The 10925-nt window shown below is 34.6% G+C and overlaps 1 pseudogene; it reads left to right on the plus strand.

The window, feature by feature from the left end:
• Window positions 1-9684: 9684 nt before the first annotated feature.
• Window positions 9685-10698, plus strand: LOC143655025 (olfactory receptor 4K15-like; annotated as a pseudogene).
• Window positions 10699-10925: the final 227 nt, after the last annotated feature.

The following is a 10925-nucleotide window of genomic DNA, read 5'->3' on the forward strand; positions in this document are numbered from 1 at the left end:
GACTGTATTTAAACACTGAACTACAAGTTACACAAGACTATGATTCTGATAAGAGGGAAAGTAAGGTGAACAATATTAACACCATTTTCCCTGGGAGGTACTTCCTTCACCTCAGTGCAGGGAGCATAATTCAAATCAACTTGCAGTTGGCTTGATGTATTAAGAATAAAAAAACAGAGTTCAGATAGAGAAAAGTAGGTGCAATCTGCATCCAGAACCAAAAAAAACAGGAAGCTTTCCAAAGAAAATCTCCCAAAATATATATATGGTATCTTTTGTTTTATTGAATAACAAAATGTGTTCACAAATGCTAAAGCTCAAAGAATCTGTGCAAAAAAATCTGTAATGCTGAAAGCTGAACTGCAAGGGCGCAATCTGGGATGTGACACCTATGATTTCTTGAAATTAATCCTCAGAAGGGTAATTCCTTAAGACGTGGACTAGAGTAGCCTAGAAAAGTTTATTTTGAACCCACCTTACAATATTGCAAAATACATCTTAAATAAGTAACCTGACTCCATAAGAAGTTAATCGATGGACTGAAAAAAAGACCAGTGACTTTTGAAGAATGATAAAACCTAACACTCGGAGGTGTAAAATTTATAGTGTCCACTATTCAATCAAAGATTACTAGACATATGCAGCATGAAAGTATAAGACATAATCAGAATAAATTGAAATAAAATATAGGCCCAGATATGACATATCTGTGATGGAATTAGAAGGAAATAACTTTTAAAGAACTGATAACTATGATCAATGATGTAGAGGAAAATGTGAACACAATGAAGAGATAATTAGAAAATATTAAAATAGCAAAATTGAATCTCTAGAAATGAAAAACTTGTGATTTAAAATAAAAAGTTCACTAGATTTGATTAGCAGCAGATTCCATACTATGAAAGAAATGATTGGAAAATAATTTGAAGAAATAGCAAGAGAAAAAACATCTGAGCAGAAGAAGAGTCAAAATAGAAAAGGAAAAACTGAATAGAATCATAGAGATATGTAAGACATTATCAATTGGTCTAATATACATGTAATTGGAGTCCCAGAAGGAGAGGAGAGAAGAGAGATATAGAAAAAAATATTTTAAGAAACAAAGAATATTTTTTTCTAAAATTTGATGAAATTTTTTAGCATAAATATTCAAGAATCCTTATGAACCTCTAGAAGGATAAACCAAAAGAAAATCACACCAAGATATACCATAGCCCATGGCTGGAAAATTATGATAAAGATAAAGGCTTTCAGCTGACAAAGAAAAAAAAAGAAAGACCATGTACAGAGAAACCAAGATAAGAATAACTGAAAAGTTCTTATAAGAAGACTGAGGAATAACATCAATAAAGGGCCAGAAGGAAACAAAACTGACAACAAAGAATAAATTGATTCAGAAAAACATCCTTCAAAATTGAACATGAATGAAAGAGAGACTTTTAAAGTCAAACAAAAGCTGAGAAGAATCATGGTTGACAAACTTTACTACAAAAATGGCAAATTAAAGGAAGTCTTTAAGACTGAAGGAAGAAATATCAGATGGAAACTCAGAATAAAAAAGAGCAATGCCTCTACTGGAAATGGTTAATGTGCAAGGGGATGAAAAGACTATTTTCTCATTTTCACTTTTTTAAAAGAAATTTGAACTTCAACTTCCAGACAAAATGGAGTGACAGGTTCTATATCTGCTCTTTTTTCCCCAAACAACTAAAATACCCAAAATGTATGAAATGGTATCTCATTTGTGGATTTGATTTGCATTTTCTTCATGTCTGATGATGTTGAGCATCTTTTCATGTGGTTTCTGGTCATTTGTTTATCTTCTTCAGAAAGCTGTCATTCAAAACTTTGCTCATTAAAAAAATTGAGTTGTCTTTTTGTTAAGTTGAAAGATTTCTTTATATGTTCTGGATATTAAGACTTTATCAGTTATGTGGATTCCAAATATGTTCTCCCTTTCTGTACTTGTTTTGCTTTCGTGATAAAGTCTTTTGAGGTGCAAACATTTTTTATTTTGATGAGATTCCATTTATCTAGTTTTTCTTTTGTTGCTTGTACTTTGGGTGGAAAGTCCAAGAAACATCTAATAAAAAGTCCTGAAGATACTTTCTGGCATTTTCTTCTAGGAGTTTAATAGTTAAGGCTCTTACATTTAGGTATTTCTTCCATGGAGTTGATTTTTTATAAGATGTGAGATTGGGGTTCTCCTTTTTTCTTTGCAAATGGAGATCTAGTTTTTCCAGCATATTTGTTGATAGTCTCTTCTTTTCCAAATGACTGGTCTTTGCCCCTTTGTAAAAAATCATTCATATGTGTTCATTTCTGAGCTCTCAATTCGATTCTATTGGTCTGTATGTCTATCCTTGTGTCAATACCACGCTATTGTTAAAATATTTTTATTGAGGAATCTTCACACACATCCATTCCATACATGGTGTACAATTGATGGTTCACATTATCATCACGTAGTTGTGTATTCATCACCATGATCAGTTTTTAGAACATTTACATCACTCTAGAAAAAGAAATAAAAAAAATAAAAGAGAAAAAATTCATTCATACCATACCCCTTACCCCTTCCTCTCATTAACCACTAGCATTTCAATACCCAATTTATTTTACCCCTTACCTTACCCCCCCATTATATTTATTCTTTATCCATATTTTTTACTCATCTGTCCATACCCTGGATAAAAGGAGTATCAGGTACAAGGTTTTCATAAACACACAGCCACATTGTAAAAGTTGTATCTTTATACATTCTCGAATCATCTTCAAGAATCAAGACTACTGGAACACAGCTCAATGGTTTCAGTTACTTTCCTCCAGCCACTCCAATATACCATAATCTATAAAGGGATATCTATATAATTCTTAAGAATAACCTCCAGGGTAACCTCTCGACTCTGTTAGAAATCTATCAGCCACTGAAATTTTATTTTGTCTCATTTCTCTCTTCCCCCTTTTGGTCAAGAAGCCTTTCTCTATCCCTTGATGCTGGTCCCCATTTCAACCCAAGATTTCTGTCCCATGTTATCAGGGAGATTGATAGCCTTGAGAATCATGTCTCATGTAGGGGGGAGGGTATTAAGTGCACTCTACTGAGTTGGCTTAGAGAGAGAGGAAACAAAGCAAGCACCATGCTATTTTGATTGCTGTGCCTTTGTAATGGGTTTTAAGCTCAGGAAATGTGAATTTTCCAACTTTATTTTTCTTTTTCATGGTGACTGTACTTTCACAGCCTTTTAGCTGTCCATATAAATTTTATTACTGGCCTTTTTCTTTCTGTAAAGAAGGTTTTTGGAATTTTGGTTGAGATTGCGTTGAATTTACAAATTGCTTTGGGTTGGACTGACATCTTGACAATCTTTCCATTCATGAATGTGTAATGTCTTTTCATTCATTTAGATCTTCTTTGATTTCTTTTAGTGATGTTTTGCAGTTCTTTGTGTTCAAGTCCTTTACATCCTTGATTAGATTTATTTCTGGATATTTGATTCTTTTAATTGCTATTGTAAATGGAATTTTTTCCTTGATTTCTCCTTCTGATTGTTCACTACTTTGTATATATAAACACTACTGATATTGGGATATTGATCTTTTAACCTATCACTTTGATGATTTCATTTATTAGCCCTATGAGCTTTGCTAGCTCCAGGGTTTTCTATATATAGGGTCATGTCATCTACAAATAGTGACAGTTTTACTTCTTCCCTTCCAATTTGGATGCCTTTTATTTCTTTTTATTGTCTACTTGCTCTGGCAAAAACGTCCAGTGTAGTGCTGAATAGCAGTGGTTATGGAAGACATACTGGTCCTGTTTCTGATCTTTTTTTTTAGATCAACGTGTTGTAAAATTTCTGAGTCCCTTTACCAGAGTTCACTCTGCAGGATGCTTTGTCTCTATTGCAAGTCTAGACACAGGTAGGATTATTTCCTTTCCATTTCCCTCTTTCCCCACTGGAGTTAACCCCACGCCCTGGAAGCTTATGTAAATACCTCATTGGTGGCAGTGGGCAGGGTGCCTCCTTTATCTCGTATCCATTCCATCTTGCATAAGATAAGTACATGCCTATATATTAGTCCGAGGCTGTAGCTTGGCTCTCACTGCTTTCCTGATGTTAGACTCTATGATAATGAGGTCATATCTTCGAGATAACCCCTGTGCAAAAAGTCCATGTCATATCCTTCATTTGTGATTTCTTGTTTTCACTGAAGGATGATGCTGTCATCCTGAAAGTCCTTTTTCTTTCACAGCTTACATTTAAGTCATATTTCAGTCCTGTTTTTTATTTTTTTAAAACATAACAACATACAAACATGACCATTCTTACCATATGATCATCCCATTCTTGGTATATAATCAATAACTCTCAATATCATCACATAATTGTATATTCATCACCATGATCACCTCTCAGAACATTTGCCTCAATCCAAAAAAAAGAAATAAAAAGAAAAAAAAATTCAAACATACCATACCCTTTACCAATCACCATTTCAATTTACTAAATTTATTTTAACATTTTTTCCACCTATTATTTATTTATTTTTAATCCATATGTTTTACTCATCTGCTCATAAAGTAGACAAAAGGAGCATCAGACACAAAGTTTTTACAATCACAAGTCACATTGCGAAACCTGTATCATTACACAATCATCTTCAATAAACATGGCTACTGGAACACAGCTCTACATTTTCAGGCAGTTCCCTCCAGCCTCTCCATTACACCTTAACTAAAAAGGTGATATCTATATAATGCATGTTCTAGTTTGTTAGCTGCCAGGATGCAATATACTAGAAACAGAATGACTTTTAAAAAGGGGAATTTAATGAGTTGCTAGTTTACAGTTCTAAGGCCAAAAAAATGTTCCAATTACAACAAATCTATAGAAATGTCCAATCAAAGGTATCCACCCAGGGAAAGATACCTTGATTCAGGAAGGCTGATGAAGGTCAGGGTTTCTCTCTCAAGTGAGAAGGCACATGGTGAACATGGTCAGCATTCCTCTCTCATCTGAAAGGGCACTTGGCAAACACAGTGTCATCTGCTAGCTTTCTCTTCTGGGTTCGTGTTTCATGAAGCTCCCTGTAGGTGTTTTCCTTCTCCATTTCCAAAGGTCGATGGCTCGTGGACTCTCTGCTTCCTGGTGCTACAGCATTCTCTGCTCTCTCTGAATCTCTTTTGTTCTCCAAAATGTTTACCCTTTAATAGGATTCCAGAAATTTATCAAGACCCACCCAAATGGGTGGAGTCATGTCGTCACCTAATCCAGTTTAACAACCACTCATGATTAAATCACAATTTCAGGGAGATGATCTGATTACAGTTTCAAACACAAAGTATTGAATAGGGATTATTATGCCTTTATGAAATGGGATTTTGAAACATGGCTTTTCTAGAGACATATATCATTTCAAGTCAACACAATGCGTAAGAATAACCTCCAGGATAACCTCTGAACTATGTTTGGAATCTCTCAGCCATTGACACATTATTTTGTCTCATTTTGCTCTTCCCCCTTTTGGTCTAGAAGGTTTTCTCAATCCCTTGATGCTGAGTCCCAGCTCATTCTAGGATTTTTGTCCCATGTTGTCAGGAAGGTCTACACCCCTGGGAGTCATGTCCCACATAGAGAGGAGGAGGGCAGTGAGTCTGTTTGTCATGTTAGCTGAGAGAGGACATATCTGAGCAACAAAGAGTTTCTCTGGGAGTGACTCTTTGGCCTAATTTTAAGTAGGCTTAGCCTCTCTTTTGCAGGAATAAGTTTCATTTGAACAAACCCCAAGATTGAGGGCTCATCACCTCTGTTTTTAAACAGACCATACATTCACACACCATACAATCTTTCAGAGTATACAATCAGTGACTCTTGGTATATTCACAGAGTTATATATTCACCACTACAACCAATTTGAGAACATTCTCATTGTTCTGGGAAAAAATACCATACTCCTTATACCCCCCTGTTATTGATGCTTAGTTTTAGTACCTTTGTTACGATTGATGAAAAAATGTTCAATAACTGTTCACTATAACCTTCAGTTTCCATTAATTTTTTCCCACATATCACTCTATTATTTACACTGGTAATAATGATATACATTTGTTCTAGTTCATGGAATAACTTTCTTATATTTGTATAGTTAATACACATCAAATTTTTTGTATGCTGTATGGTGGGGATCAGATTTCATTCTTTTTATGACTATCCTGTTATTGCAGCACCATTTGTTGATTTTTTTTTCTTTAGTTCATGGGCTGAGAATCAAACCCAGGTCTCAATCCGCATCAATTTTTAACACTGCGAATGATGCTGTTCTAACGTGCTCCTGAACCAGAATGGCCTACTCAGCAAAATTATTCATTCTTCTTTCTTTATTTCTACCACATAATATCTTTCTCAACAGGACAATGCATTTCTATACTTCTACTGCTTGGTCCATTTGTAAAATCTTCGGGGTAATGCACTATGCTTCTTGTGAACAGCTCCAAACAAACTCACTCATGTAATTATCCCTAATGAAGGAAATGTCTGCTGCCTCCTCTTGGTCTATTGGTCACTACAATTTGTGATGTCAAGTCCCTAATTAGCTTTTAATCATAGTGCTGTTCTTTCTTATATCTATATACTGAGAACAATGACAGTTGAAAGAGTGAAGACTGAAGTCTGGAAATACATTGGTGCTCTTCCTTTGCCCTGACCCAATGGATTCTGAAGAATTTTGTTTCTCCAGGTAGGAGAAGATATTACAAGGCAGGGGCAAGAAAGAAGCCAGTCCTTTCTAGCCTCCAGATTCAGTCAGACCAGAGGGCAGATAGGTAATTATCATCAAAACCCATACTTGAATTTTGAAAACTCTGTGTGTATTTTGTCCATTTAACTGTTGCTCAAATATTGGATTCCGAAAAGTGATTGATGGCTATAATACTTTGCCAACCCAGCTGTTTGAATATTTGGTTGAAAATACTGTTCAGTTCAGTGCAGCCTGTTGTAATTATTTTCACCCCTGAGTTAGTTTGCTTTTCTTGGATCATGTTTTCTAAAGCCAGAAAAGAATAGAATATGACAATTTAGGAAAAATAATCCATATTCTTATCTTTTATTTGGAAGTGAACCTGAGAACCTTGAAGAGTATGTGGTTTGTCTAAAATTTGTAAATTTTTTTAGTTAGAGAAGTAGAGATGTTATTTTCTAAATCCCAGGCTAATACTCTATAATCCATAATATCTTTGGACATCATTATTAGATTTGGGCTTCTAATTTAGAACTGACCTTGTTAATTAATGACAAGAAGATTCTAACATAAGTTTGTTATAAAAGTCAAATTATTCGACTATATAACTACTTGTGAAAAAAAACACATGTATTCCATATATGATTTATATTTTTTAGCATCTTATTAATATTGGGTAAATTCATTATTTTATTACTGTTCAAAATGTTTGACTCAATTATATGGCATTTATGTACAGCACATCCCCAGGAAGTAGGGAAAAATCATACTTTAAATTGAGAGAAAGTGAGATGAAGAGAGAAGTCTTAATAATTCCTGTATGTGGCTTTGATAAAATGACGTGACATTTCCTGATACATCACTGTATTTACAGACCACAAATCATATATACCAATCATTGTCATTGGTGATACTTCCTAAAAATTATTCTTGCTAATTTTTTTTCTGATCATAAAAAGCTTATATGAAAACATTGTAAGTGGAGTTGCTGATGCTTTCCCTTGAAAACACTGTTTTAACTTCTAGATGAATTTCTATCATATTTCTGGACCTGTTTGATGAGGTTAAGTTGGAAGGTAGCAGTTTCTTACATATGTGGGTAAATCTTTCCTACTTGCCACTGGAATGAATGCCAGGAATCAATCTTCACATGACCCTTAGTGAGTTATAATTGGTTTTTATTTCTAGATTTCTCTGAGAGTTGTCATTATCTAGTTTATGGCTATTGTAAAGAGAAGCAATATTTCTACAGTTAACCTCAATCCTATGCAAGTTTTGAAATAGGAGATTTCATTTCTTACCTTTGATCTCCTCCCTTTCAGTGTTTCAGATTCCTTAATGCTTTAATTGTTCTCCAGCTCCAGGGGACTCCACTGGGATACTCCATCCAGCCCTGTCGAACTTCCTTGAAGTCAGCCCATCGTGGCTACAGGATACCTTGTACCTGTTTCCTTCCTTAAAAACAAACCTCCTTATGACCCATTTCCTCAGGACCATGTCAGTATTTTCTTAAAAGAGGCAGAAGTGACAAATAAATATTTCTAAGATTCAATGACTATAGGCTATAGGATATCTCCACACTTTCTATTTTATCTTAGGTACATGAAAGCATTTTCTCAGTATACTTCTGAAATCAATTAGCCCTCATTTGTCTCCACAGTGACTGACATATTTCTGACCTGGATTTAATGGGTAAGGGATAGGTTAGTGACGGTGGAAAGGCTTGTGAAAGATGCACTTTTGAACTGGTAGAGCTCCATGGCTCAAGTAAGTTATAATCATAACTTTATTTATTTCACTTGCTATTCATAATGTATATCCCAGACAGAATTATTAGGGAAATATTTATTTGGCAGAAATTCAGAATGGAAAGGATCAGAAGGTCACTTAGCACAATCCTATATGCATTCATTAATCTACTCTAAAATATAATAAATGAGAAATTGACCTTTACTTGAACATCTACTAATGGGAAACTTATTCTTACATGTGAGACTGCACCATTTGAGCAGATATAATTTTCAGAAAAAGGTTTATTTTGATGTGAATATTCATTATTAAGAATAGTTACATATGTATAGTCATCAATATGTATGAAAGGTTTCTCAATTGCATAATTTTAAAAAATATTTTGAAATACTTTAAGGGTAATATTATTCTCAATACTTAGTATTTGAAGACAATGAGTTCTAAAAAGCTACATTGCCCACTCAGTATCATGTATCTTCCCAATGATAAAACTGCTTTTAATCTAGACTCTTTTTTCTTCCAACAGCTTTCTGTTTCTATGTTAGTACAGTAATTTTATGGGGTTTATAAAAACAGTCCTTTTAATAAATGATGAAAGTTACTCATGATTCATTTAGTAAAGAATTGCAGGAGAATGAGGGCCTATCATCTTGTCTAAATGAAGAAAAAAATGTGACTCTTACTGAATATCCATGCAGAACAAGCAAGTATTGAAACTAACTCTACTATCACCAGTTCCTAGCACAGTGCTATGGGAAAGGAGGTATTTAAATACTTGTACAAGGATAATCATTATCTAGAATTTTAACACCATAGATTAATTTTGTTTATTTGTGAATTTTGTTTAAATGGATTCATATAGTATGTACTCTTTTGTGTCTAAGTTTCTGTTCAACATTAAAGTTATCAAATTCTATTCCTCTGTGGTAGGAGTTCACATTTCTTTTTTTCTTTTTAGATGACTTCATTCTTTAAATTCATTTAATTGGATGAGCCAATTTGTTGAACATCTCCCCTCCCAACCTCACTCATCCCAACCTTCCTTTTTTAATAGAACTTCATACTGTCTTTATAATTTATAATGATGCATATAAACTAAGACACATATATAGTGGTAGGAATTAGAATCTATAAAGACTGAGGTGGGTTGGGAAATCATACTCATGTTCAAATCATTGATTATTGTCTTTCTTTCTTTTTCAGGTAACTGAAGATAAATCTCCTCCAAAGTCAATGAATGAGACAAATCATTCTCGGGTGACGGAATTTGTGTTGTTGGAACTCTCTAGTTCTAGGGGGCTCCAGCCTTTCTTGTTTGTAATATTTTCACTACTCTGCCTATCTATATTGATGGGAAACTTTCTCATCATCCTCACTGTGACCTCAGATGCCCGCCTTCAACCCCCCATGTACTTTCTTCTGGCAAACCTCTCTTTTATAGATATATGTATTGCCTCCTTTGCAACCCCCAAAATGATTACAGACTTTCTTGTAGAGCATAAGACTATTTCGTTTAACAATTGTCTGGATCAGATTTTCTTTGTACATCTTTTCACTGGTAGTGAAATGGTGATCCTTGTATCCATGGCGTATGACCGCTATGCTACTATTTGCAAACCTCTCCACTACATGACAATCATGAGCCACTGAATTTGTATTATTCTGGTCCTCCTTTCCTGGAGTGTTGGTTTCATCCATACTACTAGCCAGTTGGCATTTACTGTTAACTTGCCTTTCTGTGGTCCTGATAAGGTAGATAGCTTTTTCTGTGACCTCCCTCTAGTGACCAAGCTGGCCTGCATAGACACTTATATTATAAGCCTGATAATAGTTGCAGACAGTGGCTTTCTTTCCATGAGTTCTTTTGTCCTCCTGGTCATCTCCTACACTGTGATACTTATCACAGTCAGGAAATGCTCCTCCACCAGCATGACAAAGGCTCACTCCACGCTGACTGCCCACATCACAGTGGTCACATTATTCTTTGGTCTGTGTATCTTCATCTATGTGTGGCCCTTCAGTAGTTATTCGGTTGACAAAGTACTTGCTGTGTTCTATACCATCTTTACTCCCATTTTAAACCCAGCCATCTATATTCTAAGGAACAAAGAGATGAAGGTAGCTATGTCAAAACTGAAGAACAGGTATCTGAAGCCTGGCCAGGTTTCTGCAGTCATAAGAAATGTTCTTTTTCTGGACACAAAGTAAATTTAAAAGACTATTACTTGAATCTTGCCTCTAGACTGTTAAATATCAGTCCCTGTGATGTTTGCTTAAATTAAATGGTAATGTTGATAATAAAACACACAACAAATTTTAGCAATTTTAACATTCTCTTCCATTTTGTTTTACTTCTTCTTTTATAAAAACTAAATAGTTTTAAGATCAAGAGTTATTAGCTATGAAGTAAATGACATTTATTTGTAAAGATTAAG

The sequence above is a fragment of the Tamandua tetradactyla genome, chromosome 14 (assembly GCF_023851605.1).
Source record: "Tamandua tetradactyla isolate mTamTet1 chromosome 14, mTamTet1.pri, whole genome shotgun sequence".
In the NCBI taxonomy this organism is placed as follows: domain Eukaryota; kingdom Metazoa; phylum Chordata; class Mammalia; order Pilosa; family Myrmecophagidae; genus Tamandua; species Tamandua tetradactyla.